Here is an 18,721-nt window from a genome sequence, read left to right on the forward strand (position 1 = left end):
GCTATAAATAGGACAGCATATTCTGGGAGAAGATTTAATAATTATAGTTTGAAAACGTTATTTTTAAATCAGTCATATTCAATCCATTATATGTTAATAGATCAATGAAACAACTATGCATTTTCTGTATTGTATTTGACATTTGTCGTAATTCAGTAAATAAATTGCGAATCAAAACGCGATCATGAGTGTAAAGAAAACGAATTATTTCGAACCTGCCATTTGTAAACGTTGTAGCGACTATGGTATATAAACAGCATTATAGCCGTATCATATCTGTGATTCTCGCTCTTCAGCATGCTCTCTCATTTAATAAACTTTTCAAACATAAATTACAGAGCCACATCAGTGCACATACTATGTTTGACAATACATTCGTTTGTTGGATATTGTTTGCTGTTTTAAACACATATTAGGTCATATCGCGGAGATTTAGTTAACCTTACCATGTGTTCATGTGCGAACTCACGTATTCAAGTGCTCTTACGACTATGTGCTCATACCTACTTTCGCTCGGGAATCATCATGAAATTATTGCCGTACTTAACGAACAAACATGCCTAAGCTTATTGAATTAGAGTAAAAGAACAATAATCAAAAGAGAAAAAGTATATGTTCATGCACATGGGATTGTGAAATCACGTCCGTACACATAGCATCATTAACTTAGGAAAGGAAACAACGAAATATAAAGTTTGGTATGATATACATGTGAAATTAAAGAGCATGGTGTAATTAAAGAGCATGTCAAGTTTTGAATTTATATGCTGAAACGTAATGTTATAACCCACAAACGTTTTACTGTAACAGACAGTTTTTTAAGATAAGTGGTACAGAAAATACACGTCAAATACCTTTTTAAAGATATTTCTTGTTATAGTTGATCGAGAATGTAACCCGCCTCCCAGTTTCGCTGAAAGGATCAAGTTCCCCACGGGTACTACTTACCCGTACCCCCAATTTTTTGTTCGTACCCTACATTTTCGTACCCAATTTTTTTTCGTACCCAAATTGGTGCTCGTAACCATTTTATTTTTCGTACCCAATTTGTTTCCTACCAAATTTTTTTTGTAACCAAATCTTTTGACGTACTTATTTTTTTTTGCATAATTTTTGTACCCAAAATTTTCGTACCCATTTTTTTCCTACCCAAAATTTTCGTACCCACATTCACAATTGTGGTGATGTAGATAAACTTAAATAGATGCTTTTATATCAATCCTTTTCAAAAGCATCGTTACACGACACCAATACTGTCAGTACTTTGATTAACTTAGTCTTGCCAGCCTCTTAATGCCACATGACTAGTTTCTTTTCAATCAGCTTTGGCTGCATCCCACACTTTTTAGCCACCAATGCGAATTGGCCCCGGCCAAATTTTTAAAAGCTCTATAAAGGTGAGGATACGTAATTATTTAAACATTTTTAAATATTTTTTTTTCATATTTTATTTATAAATGTTATCAAAAAACAATATATATATATATATATGCTATTGGACATAATAATAAAACAATGAGCAATACAACTTGTTTTGAGCTCAAAATAAAGTGTCCTCCAAGTCAATTGTGTTTACAAACAATCAGTTTATTTACATTACTGTTTACTCGCGAAAGAGAAAGTGAAAGTGACTTAGGTCACCCAAAATCTAACGACGACTTTTAACGTTTTCCGGTATCACTCACAAAGTAGGTCTTTTCTAAATGGTTAAAACGTTTGTAGTGATCTGATAAGTTACTTTCTGCTGGTAAAAAGTTGTTAAAATAGAAATAAAATTGAATTTATTTTCGGCTATTTTTAGCATATGTCAGCGCTCTGAGGCTACACATCACGCTAGTTGCAAAAATGTAAACATTTCTTCCAATTATGAAACGGGTTTATATTCCATTATTCTTGAAAACGTTGTACCTATAAGCTGTGTTATTAACAGTTTTTATCAAGAGTAACTGAAATCATGTAAAAATTAGACCAGTTGATATGCATAATAATTGACTTTGTGACCTTTATAGAGCCTTTAAATAAAGAGAACATTGCTCAAGTAAGCACCATTTTGAGTGTCTAAATAATAATAAATGTCAGGTTTGAGTTGTGGTGATTTTTCTTGGATGTTTGTAAGTTACCAAAACATTGGTATTATAACTATAGCTGCATACAGGAAGTAGAATTAATGCAATTCGAAAACAGGTGTAATGCTGACTCCGGTCAGTATTTCTGTTGGAAATTTGAAAGGGCGTACGGATATTCAACTTTTACAAAAAATCTAATCCTTTGACCCCAAATTTTCTCCATTGCTCTTTAGTACTTGGCAAGTTACCAATGTAAAAACATGGTTTCCAGGCACCTTGCTTCTGCAGGAAAGTGGCAGTTTGTTGTTGAAACTGGCTTTAAAAGGCTCGGAAACACACATAATTCTGATTTTTGATTTGAAATAATCAATACTAAAACATTTTGCCCCAACTTATTCGATTTGAATGTTACTGATTTTTCAGAAGGCACAACCTCAACCATTCTGCAAATGTGCTTGTTTTTTTTTTTCAGATTTGCGAGGTGACCAGTTTACAGACATCCGTTCGCTCCTGCTTGTGTACGAGATAAGCCGAGACTAAAAAAACTGCAGTGTGCCACCTATGTGATGTAATCATCTCAATGCTATAATGTTACAATATACTAAATCTTTTTGGATTGCAATGCTATACTCTTTAAAAACCCGAACATCATTTATAAGCAGACACAATTTTCAGTGTGGGCACTTGTCATGACTTTATTTTAGAATGTTTCTTTGTGCATGTGGTAGGGAAAACATTGATGTTTAACAGAAATTCACTCATTTGCTTGAAGGTTAAAGACTACATGAGACTTTGACAGATGGCGGGAAACCCTCATCCACTGGTACGAACCCGGTAAATTGATGGCTGTAAAACAGTGACCGCTGATTCGCATCGAGTTCTTTCTAGCAAAACGCATGGCCCCCCTTTTTGATTGTCTAAATCATTGCGGCTTGGAATGCTCTTTAAGAAAAGGTATGGTTATGGGGGTCTCTATGCGCAAAAGTTTGACTTTATTTTTTGTTGAAGTTATTGCTTTAACATTGAATTTGTGTAGGAAATCTTTTGGTATATTGTAACCTAAACTAGCTTTATGTAAAAATGAAATATCATCTGCAAGTGCAAAATATGACTGGGAAAGCTGATTTTTGGTCATTTCTTAACAAAAGAGAAGAAAATAAGTGCCTTAAATGCATGAATTCAGATAATTTGACCTGGAATAGTTGTTTTTCAAGTTGACCCCCCCACCCTGATATAGCCAAATACGGGCTAAATTGCTTTCCGACTTGAATTCAAAGGCATATTGGTTGACCGTGTAGCGTGAGTGTGCTTCATGAAGTCAGAATTCAACGCCAGGGACTCCGTGATCCAGTAACGCAACAATAGCTTGTGCATAAAGCATGAACATTCAAACAGAGCCCCATTTCCCCGACATGGAATGGCGGACATTTTTAAAGTTTGGACAGTGCAGCAGACACTTAATTGAGGCAGCCTTCATATTAAGTACAATCATGAACATAACAAGGTTTATTACTTCATATTATTCACAGAAATACACTAAAAATACTTAAATGCATGTTTTTTGCCATTTTATATCTATTTTTTATTGGGAATTTTGACTTTTTCAGGTAGAGGAATGTCTGCGACTAAGCCGAGGGCCACTGGATAAGGGTTGTTGATGGTAAAACAGGTGAAAATACTAAATTATTATCATGTACACAAGCAAATAAGCATATTTATGATGTTAAAGGCGTGAAATACTGTCATAATCAGGTTTGTGGTCACTCAAACTCTTGCCGTCATGCAATTCCCCGTGAAGTTTGTATGGATAGTTCCGCGTCTTGACACGTAAAGCTCGTGCTTTGTTGGCAGCAGAAGTTGGCACTTAACAGGTTTATCCTTGTTCCTAAGCATGTATGCAGTGCATCTGAGTTGATATGCAACTTGTAACCCTACAATTAGCTTGTGTTTGGTATTGTTTTCTCACAATATGCTTACAGTCATGGTCCCGGCTTGAAAGGATGAGGCGTCCGACTTAAACATAGGATTGTTGTAGCAAGTGTCCCCTTCATCATTTACCTTAGAGGGATCTTTTTGCCAAAATGTGGCACTTTCAGCAACCAGTTTAGTTTTTTATTTGGTACATGCTTCTCTCATTCAGTAATTTATGGGAAGTATTGGCCTTATTTGCTTGTCTTTGCATACAAAGGTGACTTGGATCAATGATATTTGTTGTGTTGAGAATTCTGCGGGAAGCTGTGTCCCCAGAAGATGTACTAGAAACCTCTTTCAGGAAGCCTGCATTGATCTAAACTGCCTTTCTGCCCCTGTTACTTCATAGAACTTCATTTCTAAGCTTATAATGCTCTCCAACATATATGTGTCTTGTTCATTTTAACCTTTCCTTCCAGACTTAACCCTTAAAATGAGCATTTTTTGTCTTTCGCTCAGTTATAAACGCCCATTTTGACCAGATTGCCACCATAAAAATAGTCAAAAGTACTTATTTTGCGCCCAAAATATGAAATTTTGTATTCTCTTGAACCTCTGAATGACAGCTGGCAGTGCATATTGACCATCTGCTGCAGTTTAAAGGCACCCATGGCATTATATGCTAAAATATATCATTGGCGACTGGTAAATAAATGGGCTCAGAGCAACAAGGCGCTTTCAAGATTTCACACTTTTTTAAGTGTGAAACAACAAGTTATAGGAAGCTTATTGATTTCTACACTTCAAAGTATCTTTGATCTCTCATTTTTGCTTATTTGTTGTTTGTCTTGGATGAAATTGGATTTTTTTGCTTTGAAATTGACATTTTCGGGGAATTAAAAAAAACACACACAAAAAAGATATTATCAAAATTGCTTGGAGTGAAAATATCTAACAAGTTCATTTTTTCCCCACCCCGCATAAGCCCCACGTTCCTGTCCATATTGTTTTGTTATTTTGTTGCAGATATTGAACACAACAGCTTTAAATCTTAAAGGGACATTTAAGCTTAAACAGGCCTTAAATCGCCTTCTTCGGACCGAAAACACCCGCATGTGAAAATGTGATCTAAAATGGCCAAATGGACAGATAATCTAGCCAAACTTAATATATTGGTGCAATATGAATAGGAAGATAATAATATGCAAGAAAAACACATTTTATTCAGAACATATTTTTCCTTTAGGTTACAATATACTAAATCTGTTTGGAGTGCAATGCTATACTCTTTAAAAACCCGAACATCATTTATAAGAAGACACAATTCTCTGTGTGGGCACTTGCCATGACTTTATTTTAGAATGTTTCTTTGTGCATGTGGTAGGAAAGACATTGATGTTTAACAGAAATCCACTCATTTGCTTGAAGGTTAAAGACTACATGAGACTTTGACAGATGGCGGGAAACCCTCATCCACTGGTACGAACCCGGTAAACTGATGGCTGTAAAACAGTGACCGCTGATTCGCATCGAGTTCTTTCTTGCAAAACGCATGACCCTCTTTTTCATTGTCTAAATCATTGCGGCTTGGAATGCTCTTTAAGAAAAGGTATGGTTATGGGGGTCTCTATGCGCAGAAGTTTGACTTTATTTTTTGTTGAAGTTATTGCTTTTACATTGAATTTGTGTAGGAATTCTGTTGGTATATTGTAACCTTAACTAGCTTTAGGTAAAAATGAAATATCATCTGCAAGTGCAAAATATGACTGTTTCCCAGCTGATTTTTGGTCATTTCTTAACAGAAGAGAAGAAAATTAGTTCCTTAAATGCATGAATTCAGATAATTTGACCTGGAATAGTTGTTTTTTAAGTTGACCCCCACCCTGATATAGCCAATTAAGGGCTAAATTGCTTTCCGACTTGAATTCAAAGGCATATTGGTTGACCGTGTAGCGTTAGTGTGCTTCATGAAGTCAGAATTCAACGCCAGGGACTCCGTGATCCAGTAACGCAACAATAGCTTGTGCATAAAGCATGAACATTCAAACAGAGCCCCATTTCACCGACATGGAATGGCGGATATTTTTACAGTTTGGACAGTGCAGCAGACACTTAATTGAGGCAGCCTTCATATTTAGTACAATCATGAACATAACAAGGTTTATTACTTCATATTATTCATAGAAATACACTAAAAATACTTAAATGCATGTTTTTTGCCATTTTATATCTATTTTTTATTGGGAATTTTGACATTTTCAGGTAGAGGAATGTCTGCGACTAAGCCGAGGGCCACTGGATAAGGGTTGTTGATGGTAAAACAGGTGAAAATACTTAATTATTATCATGTACACAAGCAAATAAGCATATTTATGATGCTTAAGGCGTGAAATACTGTCATAATCAGGTTTGTGGTCACTCAAACCCTTGCCGTCATGCAATTCCCCGTGCAGTTTATATGGATAGTTCCGCGTCCTGACACGTAAAGCTCGTGCTTTGTTGGCAGCAGAAAGTGGCACTTAACATGTTTATCCTTGTTACTGAGCATGTGTGCAGTGCATCTGAGTTGATATGCTACTTGTAACCCTACAATTAGCTTGTGTTTGGTATTGTTTTCTCACAATATGCTTACAGTCATGGTCCCGGCTTGAAAGGATGAGGCGTCCGACTTAAACATAGCATTGTTGTAGCAAGTGTCCCCTTCATCATTTACTTTAGAGGGATCTTTTTGCCAAAATGTGGCACTTTCAGCAACCAGTTTAGTTTTTTTATTTCGTACATGCTTCTCTCATTCAGTGATTTATGGGAAGTATTGGCCTTATTTGCTTGTCTTTGCATGCAAAGGTGACTTGGATCAATGATATTTGTTGTGTTGAGAATTCTGCGGGAAGCTGTGTCCCCAGAAGATGTACTAGAAACCTCTTTCAGGAAGCCTGCATTGATCTGAGCTGCCTTTCTGCCCCTGTTACTTCATAGAATTTCATTTCTAAGCTTATAATGCTCTCCAACATATATGTATCTTTTTCATTTTAACCTTTCCTTCCAGTCTAAACCCCCAAAATTAGCATTTTTGTTTTTCGCTCAGTTATAAACGCCCATTTTGACCAGATTGCCACCATAAAAATAGTCAAAAGTACTTATTTAGCGCCCAAAATATGAAATTTTGTATTCTCTTGAACCTCTGAATGACAGCTGGCAGTGCATATTGACCATCTGCTGCAGTTTAAAGGCACCCATGGCATTATATGCTAGAATATATCATTGGCGACTGGTAAATAAATTGGCTCCGAGCAACAAGGCGCTTTCAAGATTTCACACTTTTATTAGTGTGAAACAACAAGTTATAGGAAGCTTATTGATTTCTACACTTCAAAGTATCTTTGATTTCTCATTTTTTGCTTATTTGTTGTTTGTCTTGGATGAAATTGGATTTTTTTGCTTTGAAATTGACATTTTCGGGGGTATTAAAAAAAAACACAAAAGATATTATCAAAATTGCTTTGAGTGAAAATATCTAACAAGTTCATTCTTTCCTCACCCCGCATAAGCCCCACGTGCCTGTCCATATGGTTTTGTTATTTTGTTGCAGATATTGAACACAACAGCTATCAATCTTAAAGGGACATTTAAGCTTTAACAGGCCTTAAATCGCCTTCTTCGGACCGAAAACACCCGCATGTGAAAATGTGATCTAAAATGGCCAAATGGACAGATAATCCAGCCAAACTTAATATATTGGTGCAATATGAATAGGAAGATAATAATATGCAAGAAATACACATTTTATTCAGAACATATTTTTCCTTTAGGTTACAATATACTAAATCTTTTTGGAGTGCAATGCTATACTCTTTAAAAACCCGAAGATCATTTATAAGAAGACACAATTCTCTGTGTGGGCACTTGCCATGACTTTATTTTAGAATGTTTCTTTGTGCATGTGGTAGGGAAAACATTGATGTTTAATAGAAATTCACTCATTTGCTTGAAGGTTAAAGACTACATGAGACTTTGACAGATGGCGGGAAACCCTCATCCACTGGTACGAACCCGGTAAATTGATGGCTGTAAAACAGTGACCGCTGATTCGCATCGAGTTCTTTCTTGCAAAACGCATGACCCCCTTTTTCATTGTCTAAATCATTGCGGCTTGGAATGCTCTTTAAGAAAAGGTATGGTTATGGGGGTCTCTATGCGCAGAAGTTTGACTTTATTTTTTGTTGAATTTATTGCTTTTACATTGAATTTGTGTAGGAAATCTTTTGGTATATTGTAACCTAAACTAGCTTTAGGTAAAAATGAAATATCATCTGCAGGTGCAAAATATGACTGGGAAAGCTGATTTTTGGTCATTTCTTAACAAAACAGAAGAAAATAAGTGCCTTAAATGCATGAATTCAGATAATTTGACCTGGAATAGTTGTTTTTCAAGTTGACCCCCCACCCTGATATAGCCAAATAAGGGCTAAATTGCTTTCCGACTTGAATTCAAAGGCATATTGGTTGACTTTGTAGAGTTAGTGTGCTTCATGAAGTCAGAATTCAACGCCAGGGACTCCGTGATCCAGTAACGCAACAATAGCTTGTGCATAAAGCATGAACATTCAAACAGAGCCCCATTTCACCGACATGGAATGGCGGACATTTTTACAATTTGGACAGTGCAGCAGACACTTAATTGAGGCAGCATTCATATTTAGTACAATCATGAACATAACAAGGTTTATTACTTCATATTATTCATAGAAATACACTAAAAATACTTAAATGCATGTTTCTTGCCATTTTATATCTATTTTTTATTGGGAATTTTGACTTTTTCAGGTAGAGGAATGTCTGCGACTAAGCCAAGGGCCACTGGATAAGGGTTGTTGATGGTAAAACAGGTGAAAATAATAAATTATTATCATGTACACAAGCAATTAAGCATATTTATGATTCTAAAGGCGTGAAATACTGTCATAATCAGGTTTGTGGTCACTCAAACCCTTGCCGTCATGCAATTTCCCGTGAAGTTTGTATGGATAGTTCCGCGTTCTGACACGTAAAGCTCGTGCTTTGTTGGCAGCAAGAGTTGGCACTTAACAGGTTTATCCTTGTTCCTTAGCATGTATGCAGTGCATCTGAGTTGATATGCTACTTGTAACCCTACAATTAGCTTGTGTTTGGAATTGTTTTCTCACAATATGCTTACAGTCATGGTCCCGGCTTGAAAGGATGTGGCGTCCGACTTAAACATAGGATTGTTGTAGCAAGTGTCCCCTTCATCATTTACCTTAGAGGGATCTTTTTGCCAAAATGTGGCACTTTCAGCAACAAGTTTAGTTTTTTATTTGGTACATGCTTCTCTCATTCAGTGATTTATGGGAAGTATTGGCCTTATTTGCTTGTCTTTGCATACAAAAGTGACTTGGATCAATGATATTTGTTGTGTTGAGAATTCTGCGGGAAGCTGTGTCCCCAGAAGATGTACTAGAAACCTCTTTCAGGAAGCCTGCATTGATCTGAGCTGCCTTTCTGCCCCTGTTACTTCATAGAACTTCATTTCTAAGCTTATAATGCTCTCCAACATATATGTATCTTGTTCATTTTAACCTTTCCTTCCAGTCTAAACCCCCAAAATGAGCATTTTTTGTCTTTCGCTCAGTTATAAACGCCCATTTTGACCAGATTGCCACCATAAAAATAGTCAAAATTACTGATTTTGTGCCCAAAATATAAAATTTTGTATTCTCTTGAACCTCTGAATGACAGCTGGCAGTGCATATTGACCATCTGCTGCAGTTTAAAGGCACCCATGGCATTATATGCTAGAATATATCATTGGCGACTGGTAAATAAATGGGCTCCGAGCAACAAGGCGCTTTCAAGATTTCACACTTTTTTTAGTGTGAAACAACAAGTTATAGGAAGCTTATTGATTTCTACACTTCAAAGTATCTTTGATCTCTCATTTTTGCTTATTTGTTGTTTGTCTTGGATGAAATTGGAATTTTTTGCTTTGAAATTGACATTTTTGGGGGTATTAAAAAAAAACAAAAAAAAAAGATATTATCAAAATTGCTTGGAGTGAAAATATCTAACAAGTTCATTCTTTCCCCACCCCGCATACGCCCCACGTGCCTGTCCATATGGTTTGTTTTGGTATTTTGTTGCAGATATTGAACACAACAGCTTTATATCTTAAAGGGACATTTAAGCTTAAACAGGCCTTAAATCGCCTTCTTCGGGCCGAAAACACCCGCATGTGAAAATGTGATCTAAAATGGCCAAATGGACAGATAATCCAGCCAAACTTAATACATTGGTGCAATATGAATAGGAAGATAATAATATGCAAGAAAAACACATTTTATTCAGAACATATTTTTCCTTTAGGTTACAATATACTAAATCTTTTTGGAGTGCAATGCTATACTCTTTAAAAACCCGAACATCATTTATAAGAAGACACAATTCTCTGTGTGGGCACTTGCCATGACTTTATTTTAGAATGTTTCTTTGTGCATGTGGTAGGGAAAACATTGATGTTTAACAGAAATTCACTCATTTGCTTGAAGGTTAAAGACTACATGAGACGTTGACAGATGGCGGGAAACCCTCATCCACTGGTACGAACCCGGTAAATTGATGGCTGTAAAACAGTGACCGCAGATTCGCATCGAGTTCTTTCTTGCAAAACGCATGACCCCCTTTTTCATTGTCTAAATCATTGCGGCTTGGAATGCTCTTTAAGAAAAGGTATGGTTATGGGGGTCTCTATGCGCAGAAGTTTGATTTTATTTTTTGTTGAAGTTATTGCTTTTACATTGAATTTGCGTAGGAAATTTTTGGTATATTGTAATCTAAACTAGCTTTAGGTAAAAATGAAATATCATCTGCAAGTGCAAAATATGACTGGGAAAGCTGATTTTTGGTCATTTCTTAACAGAAGAGAAGAAAATAAGTGCCTTAAATGCATGAATTCAGATAATTTGACCTGGAATAGTTGTTTTTCAAGTTGACCCCCACCCTGATATAGCCAAATAAGGGCTAAATTGCTTTCCGACTTGAATTCAAAGGCATATTGGTTGACCGTGTAGCGTTAGTGTGCTTCATGAAGTCAGAATTCAACGCCAGAGACTCCGTGATCCAGTAACGCAACAATAGCTTGTGCATAAAGCATGAACATTCAAACAGAGCCCCATTTCACCGACATGGAATGGCGGACATTTTTACAGTTTGGACAGTGCAGCAGACACTTAATTGAGGCAGCCTTCATATTTAGTACAATCATGAACATAACAAGGTTTATTACTTCATATTATTCATAGAAATACACTAAAAATACTTAAATGCATGTTTCTTGCCATTTTATATCTATTTTTTATTGGGAATTTTGACTTTATCAGGTAGAGGAATGTCTGCGACTAAGCCGAGGGCCACTGGATAAAGGTTGTTGATGGTAAAACATGTGAAAATAGTAAATTATTATCATGTACACAAGCAAATAAGCATATTTATAATGCTTAAGGCGTGAAATACTGTCATAATCAGGTTTGTGGTCACTCAAACCCTTGCCGTCATGCAATTCCCCGTGCAGTTTGTATGGATAGTTCCGCGTCCTGACACGTAAAGCTCGTGCTTTGTTGGCAGCAGAAGTTGCCACTTAACATGTTTATCCTTGTTCCTAAGCATGTATGCAGTGCATCTGAGTTGATATGCTACTTGTATCCCTACAATTAGCTTGTGTTTGGTATTGTTTTCTCACAATATGCTTACAGTCATGGTCCCGGCTTGAAAGGATGTGGCGTCCGACTTAAACATAGGATTGTTGTAGCAAGTGTCCCCTTCATCATTTACTTTAGAGGGATCTTTTTGCCAAAATGTGGCACTTTCAGCAACCAATTTAGTTTTTTATTTGGTACATGCTTCTCTCATTCAGTGATTTATGGGAAGTATTGGCCTTATTTGCTTGTCTTTGCATACAAAGGTGACTTGGATCAATGATTTGTGTTGTGTTGATAATTCTGCGGGAAGCTGTGTCCCCAGAAGATGTACTAGAAACCTCTTTCAGGAAGCCTGCATTGATCTGAGCTGCCTTTCTGCCCCTGTTACTTCATAGAACTTCATTTCTAAGCTTATAATGCTCTCCAACATATATGTATCTTGTTCATTTTAACCTTTCCTTCCAGTCTAAACCCCCAAAATGAGCATTTTTGTCTTTCGCTCAGTTATAAACGCCCATTTTGACCAGATTGCCACCATAAAAATAGTCAAAAGTACTTATTTTGCGCCCAAAATATGAAATTTTATATTCTATTGAACCTCTGAAAGACAGCTGGCAGTGCATAGTGACCATCTGCTGCAGTTTAAAGGCACCCATGGCATTATATGCTAGAATATATCATTGGCGACTGGTAAATAAATGGGCTCCGAGCAACAAGGCGCTTTCAAGATTTCACACTTTTATTAGTGTGAAACAACAAGTTATAGGAAGCTTATTGATTTCTAAACTTCAAAGTATCTTTGATTTCTCATGTTTGCTTATTTGTTGTTTGTCTTGGATGAAATTGGATTTTTTTGCTTTGAAATTGACATTTTCGGGGGTATTAAAAAACACAAAAAAGATATTATCAAAATTGCTTGGAGTGAAAATATCAAACAAGTTCATTCTTTCCCCACCCCGCATACGCCCCACGTGCCTGTCCATATGGTTTTGTTATTTTGTTGCAGATATTGAACACAACAGCTCTAAATCTTAAAGGGACATTTAAGCTTAAACAGGCCTTAAATCGCCTTCTTCGGACCGAAAACACCCGCATGTGAAAATGTGATCTAAAATGGCCAACTGGACAGATAATCTAGCCAAACTTAATATATTGGTGCAATATGAATAGGAAGATAATAATATGTAAGAAAAACACATTTTATTCAGAACATAATTTTCCTTTAGGTTACAATATACTAAATCTGTTTTGAGTGCAATGCTATACTCTTTAAAAACCCGAACATCATTTATAAGAAGACACAATTCTCTGTGTGGGCACTTGCCATGACTTTATTTTAGAATGTTTCTTTGTGCATGTGGTAGGGAAGACATTGATGTTTAACAGAAATTCACTTATTTGCTTGAAGGTTAAAGACTACATGAGACTTTGACAGATGGCGGGAAACCCTCATCCACTGGTACGAACCCGGTAAACTGATGGCTGTAAAACAGTGACCGCTGATTCGCATCGAGTTCTTTCTTGCAAAACGCATGACCCCCTTTTTCATTGTCTAAATCATTGCGGCTTGGAATGTTCTTTAAGAAAAGGTATGGTTATGGGGGTCTCTATGCGCAGAAGTTTGACTTTATTTTTTGTTGAAGTTATTGCTTTTACATTGAATTTGTGTAGGAAACCTTTTGGTATATTGTAACCTAAACTAGCTTTAGGTAAAAATGAAATATCATCTGCAAGCGCAAAATATGACTGGGACAGCTGATTTTTGGTCATTTCTTAACAGAAGAGAAGAAAATAAGTGCCTTAAATGCATGAATTAAGATAATTTGACCTGGAATAGTTGTTTTTCAAGTTGACCCCCACCCTGATATAGCCAAATAAGGGCTAAATTGCTTTCCGACTTGAATTCAAAGGCATATTGGTTGACCGTGTAGCGTTAGTGTGCTTCATGAAGTCAGAATTTAACGCCAGGGACTCCGTGATCCAGTAACGCAACAATAGCTTGTGCATAAAGCATGAACATTCAAACAGAGCCCCATTTCACCGACATGGAATGGCGGACATTTTTACAGTTTGGACAGTGCAGCAGACACTTAATTGAGGCAGCCTTCATATTTAGTACAATCATGAACATAACAAGGTTTATTTCTTCATATGATTAATAGAAATACACTAAAAATACTTAAATGCATGTTTCTTGCCATTTTATATCTATTTTTTATTGGGAATTTTGACTTTTTCAGGTAGAGGAATGTCTGCGACTAAGCCGAGGGCCACTGGATAAGGGTTGTTGATGGTAAAACAGGTGAAAATACTAAATTATTATCATGTACACAAGCAAATAAGCATATTTATAATGCTTAAGGCGTGAAATACTGTCATAATCAGGTTTGTGGTCACTCAAACCCTTGCCGTCATGCAATTCCCCGTGCAGTTTGTATGGATAGTTCCGCGTCCAGACACGTAAAGCTCGTGCTTTGTTGGCAGCAGAAGTTGGAACTTAACATGTTTATCCTTGTTCCTAAGCATGTATGCAGTGCATCTGAGTTGATATGCTACTTGTAACCCTACAATTAGCTTGTGTTTGGTATTGTTTTCTCACAATATGCTTACAGTCATGGTCCCGGCTTGAAAGGATGTGGCGTCAGACTTAAACATAGGATTGTTGTAGCAAGTGTCCCCTTCATCATTTACTTTAGAGGGATCTTTTTGCCAAAATGTGGCACTTTCAGCAACCAGTTTAGTTTTTATTTGGTACATGCTTCTCTCATTCAGTGATTTATGGGAAGTATTGGCCTTATTTGCTTGTCTTTGCATACAAAGGTGACTTGGATCAATGATATTTGTTGTGTTGAGAATTCTGCGGGAAGCTGTGTCCCCAGAAGATGTACTAGAAACCTCTTTCAGGAAGCCTGCATTGATCTGAGCTGCCTTTCTGCCCCTGTTACTTCATAGAACTTCATTTCTAAGCTTATATTGCTCTCCAACATATATGTATCTTGTTCATTTTAACCTTTCCTTCCAGTCTAAACCCCCAAAATGAGCATTTTTGTCTTTTGCTCAGTTATAAACGCCCATTTTGACCAGATTGCCACCATAAAAATAGTCAAAAGTACTTATTTTGCGCCCAAAATATGAAATTTTGTATTCTCTTGAACCCACCCCGCATAAGCCCCAAGTGCCTGTCCATATGGTTTGTTTTGGTATTGTGTTGCAGATATTGAACACAACAGCTTTAAATCTTAAAGGGACATTTAAGCTTTAACAGGCCTTAAATCGCCTTCTTCGGACCGAAAACACCCGCATGTGAAAATGTGATCTAAAATGGCCAAATGAACAGATAATCTAGCCAAACTTAATATATTGGCGCAATATGAATAGGAAGATAATAAAATGCAAGAAAAACACATTTTATTCAGAACATATTTTTCCTTTAGGTTACAATATACTAAATCTTTTTGGAGTGCAATGCTATACTCTTTAAAAACCCGAACATCATTTATAAGAAGACACAATTCTCTGTGTGGGCACTTGCCATGACTTTATTTTAGAATGTTTCTTTGTGCATGTGGTAGGGAAGACATTGATGTTTAACAGAAATTCACTCATTTGCTTGAAGGTTAAAGACTACATGAGACTTTGACAGATGGCGGGAAACCCTAATCCACTGGTACGAACCCGGTAAATTGATGGCTGTAAAACAGTGACCGCTGATTCGCATCGAGTTCTTTCTTGCAAAACGCATGACCCCCCTTTTTTATTGTCTAAATCATTGCGGCTTGGAATGCTCTTTAAGAAAAGGTATGGTTATGGGGGTCTCTATGCGCAAAAGTTTGACTTTATTTTTTGTTGAAGTTATTGCTTTTACATTGAATTTGTGTAGGAAATCTTTTGGTATATTGCAACCTAAACTAGCTTTAAGTAAAATGAAATATCATCTGCAAGTGCAAAATATGACTGGGAAAGCTGATTTTTGGTCATTTCTTAACAGAAGAGAAGAAAATAAGTGCCTTAAATGCATGAATTCAGATAATTTGACCTGGAATAGTTGTTTTTTAAGTTGACCCCCCCCCCACCCTGATATAGCCAAATAAGGGCTAAATTGCTTTCCGACTTGAATTCAAAGGCATATTGGTTGAACGTGTAGCGTTAGTGTGTTTCATGAAGTCAGAATTTAACGCCAGGGACTCCGTGATCCAGTAACGCAACAATAGCTTGTGCATACAGCATGAACATTCAAACAGAGCCCCCTTTCACCGACATGGAATGGCGGACATTTTTACAGTTTGGACAGTGCAGCAGACACTTAATTGAGGCAGCCTTCATATTTAGTACAATCATGAACATAACAAGGTTTATTACTTCATATTATTCATAGAAATACACTAAAAATACTTAAATGCATGTTTTTTTTGCCATTTTATATCTATTTTTTATTGGGAAGTTTGACTTTTTCAGGTAGAGGAATGTCTGCGACTAAGCCGATGGCCACTGGATAAGGGTTGTTGATGGTAAAACAGGTGAAAATACTAAATTAGTATCATGTACACAAGCAAATAAGCATATTTATGATGCTTAAGGCGTGAAATACTGTCATAATCAGGTTTGTGGTCACTCAAACCCTTGCTGTCATGCAATTCCCCGTGAAGTTTGTATGGATAGTTCCGCGTCCTGACACGTAAAGCTCGTGCTTTGTTGGCAGCAGAAGTTGCCACTTAACAGGTGTATCCTTGTGCCTAAGAATGTATGCAGTGCATCTGAGTTGATATGCTACTTGTAACCCTACAATTAGCTTGTGTTTGGTATTGTTTTCTCACAATATGCTTACAGTCATGGTCCCGGCTTGAAAGGATGTGGCGTCCGACTTAAACATAGGATTGTTGTAGCAAGTGTCCCCTTCATCATTAACTTTAGAGGGATCTTTTTGCCAAAATGTGGCACTTTCAGCAACCAGTTTAGTTTTTTATTTGGTACATGCTTCTCTCATTCAGTGATTTATGGGAAGTATTGGCCTTATTTGCTTGTCTTTGCATACAAAGGTGACTTGGATCAATGATATTTGTTGTGTTGAGAATTCTGCGGGAAGCTGTGTCCCCAGAAGATGTACTAGAAACCTCTTTCAGGAAGCCTGCATTGATCTGAGCTGCCTTTCTGCCCCTGTTACTTCATAGAACTTCATTTCTAAGCTTATATTGCTCTCCAACATATATGTATCTTGTTCATTTTAACCTTTCGTTCCAATCAAAACCCCCAAAATGAGCATTTTTGTCTTTCGCTCAGTTATAAACGCCCATTTTGATCAGATTGCCACCATAAAAATAGTCAAAAGTACTTATTTTGCGCCCAAAATATGAAATTTTGTATTCTCTTGAACCCACCCCGCATAAGCCCCACGTGCCTGTCCATATATGGTTTGTTTTGGTATTGTGTTGCAGATATTGAACACAACAGCTTTAAATCTTAAAGGGACATTTAAGCTTTAACAGGCCTTAAATCGCCTTCTTCGGACCGAAAACACCCGCATGTGAAAATGTGATCTAAAATGGCCAAATGGACAGATAATCCAGCCAAACTTAATATATTGGTGCAATATGAATAGGAAGATAATAAAATGCAAGAAAAACACATTTTATTCAGAACATATTTTTCCTTTAGGTTACAATATACTAAATCTTTTTGGAGTGCAATGCTATACTCTTTAAAAACCCGAACATCATTTATAAGAAGACACAATTCTCTGTGTGGGCACTTGCCATGACTTTATTTTAGAATGTTTCTTTGTGCATGTGGTAGGGAAGACATTGATGTTTAACAGAAATTCACTCATTTGCTTGAAGGTTAAAGACTACATGAGACTTTGACAGATGGCGGGAAACCCTAATCCACTGGTACGAACCCGGTAAATTGATGGCTGTAAAACAGTGACCGCTGATTCGCATCGAGTTCTTTCTTGCAAAACGCATGACCCCCCTTTTTTATTGTCTAAATCATTGCGGCTTGGAATGCTCTTTAAGAAAAGGTATGGTTATGGGGGTCTCTATGCGCAAAAGTTTGACTTTATTTTGTGTTGAAGTTATTGCTTTTACATTGAATTTGTGTAGGAAATCTTTTGGTATATTGTAACCATAATAGTTGAAATACGAAGATATACTTTGAACACTTGGAACAGTTAACACATTGTGTTTTGATGCATTTTAGTTAGTGTGCATCATAACTACATGAATAAAGAAAACACTTTCATTAATTTGACCTTCATGTTAGTTATTCACAGTATACGCCAAAATCGTTTAATTTAAATTCTCTGTGATTGTGGTGCTGACAGCCCGGATCAAGCGAGCAATCAAACAATGACGCTTCGTTTCCGTTACATATAACACCATCCAATAAGACGGGCATTGATTTAAACATGGCCATGTGCATATAACGAGCATTGGACCTGCAAAAACAATTTTAATAAACCGTCAACATATTTGTTATGGCACTATGTAAGTATAAAGGTTTTCTCCAATCATCGCATTGAGTTCACTTTTTATCATTTCAAAAAGATTCACTGCAAGAGCAAATGAGTATGTTTGAATTTAATACAAATGGTTATACTTAAATGTCACCGTGGTGTTTTCTATAAACTTCTTTTCAATATAAACTAAGAGACAAATGCCCGGAAAACCTCCATTAATTATCAAACACAACAAGCCTTACTTCGTTACATGTTAATTGATTTGATACTGATGAGTGTAATGAAAACGTGATGTTTAAGACTATAAACATTTACAGCATATAAAAGTGCTCATTAGAGCAACATATAAGATATGAGAACATCGTTAAAATTAAACCCGTTCAATTTATCTAATTCCGCCTCTAATACAAACACTTTTATACGTATTTATCATTTTATAAACATTCATTACCTACATAGTAGTTAAATATCTCTTCAACAATAAAGTTAGGGATATTTGAACGACATATTTCTTAAACTTAATATAATACGAAACAAACTTACGCTGGAAGTCCGAGCATCCTACACACAACTTGAACTAC

At 36.5% G+C, this 18,721-nt stretch overlaps 1 long non-coding RNA gene across 3 annotated transcripts; it reads left to right on the top strand.

Moving 5' to 3' along the window:
* The first annotated feature begins 2,806 nt into the window (after window positions 1–2,806).
* On the top strand, window positions 2,807–17,829 carry LOC127836390 (uncharacterized). Of its 3 annotated transcripts, XR_008028740.1 has the most exons (6): window positions 2,807–2,889; window positions 3,674–3,735; window positions 6,240–6,301; window positions 13,927–13,988; window positions 16,142–16,203; window positions 17,521–17,829. It is a non-coding gene; the product is annotated as an uncharacterized LOC127836390 (long non-coding RNA). The 3 variants fall into 3 exon arrangements; XR_008028742.1 differs by lacking the exon at window positions 16,142–16,203 and having other exon boundaries at window positions 2,811–2,889; XR_008028741.1 differs by lacking the exons at window positions 16,142–16,203; window positions 17,521–17,829 and adding an exon at window positions 15,303–15,555 and having other exon boundaries at window positions 2,811–2,889.
* The last annotated feature ends 892 nt before the right edge of the window (window positions 17,830–18,721 follow it).

Source organism: Dreissena polymorpha, chromosome 6 (genome assembly GCF_020536995.1).
Source record: "Dreissena polymorpha isolate Duluth1 chromosome 6, UMN_Dpol_1.0, whole genome shotgun sequence".
Taxonomy (NCBI): domain Eukaryota; kingdom Metazoa; phylum Mollusca; class Bivalvia; order Myida; family Dreissenidae; genus Dreissena; species Dreissena polymorpha.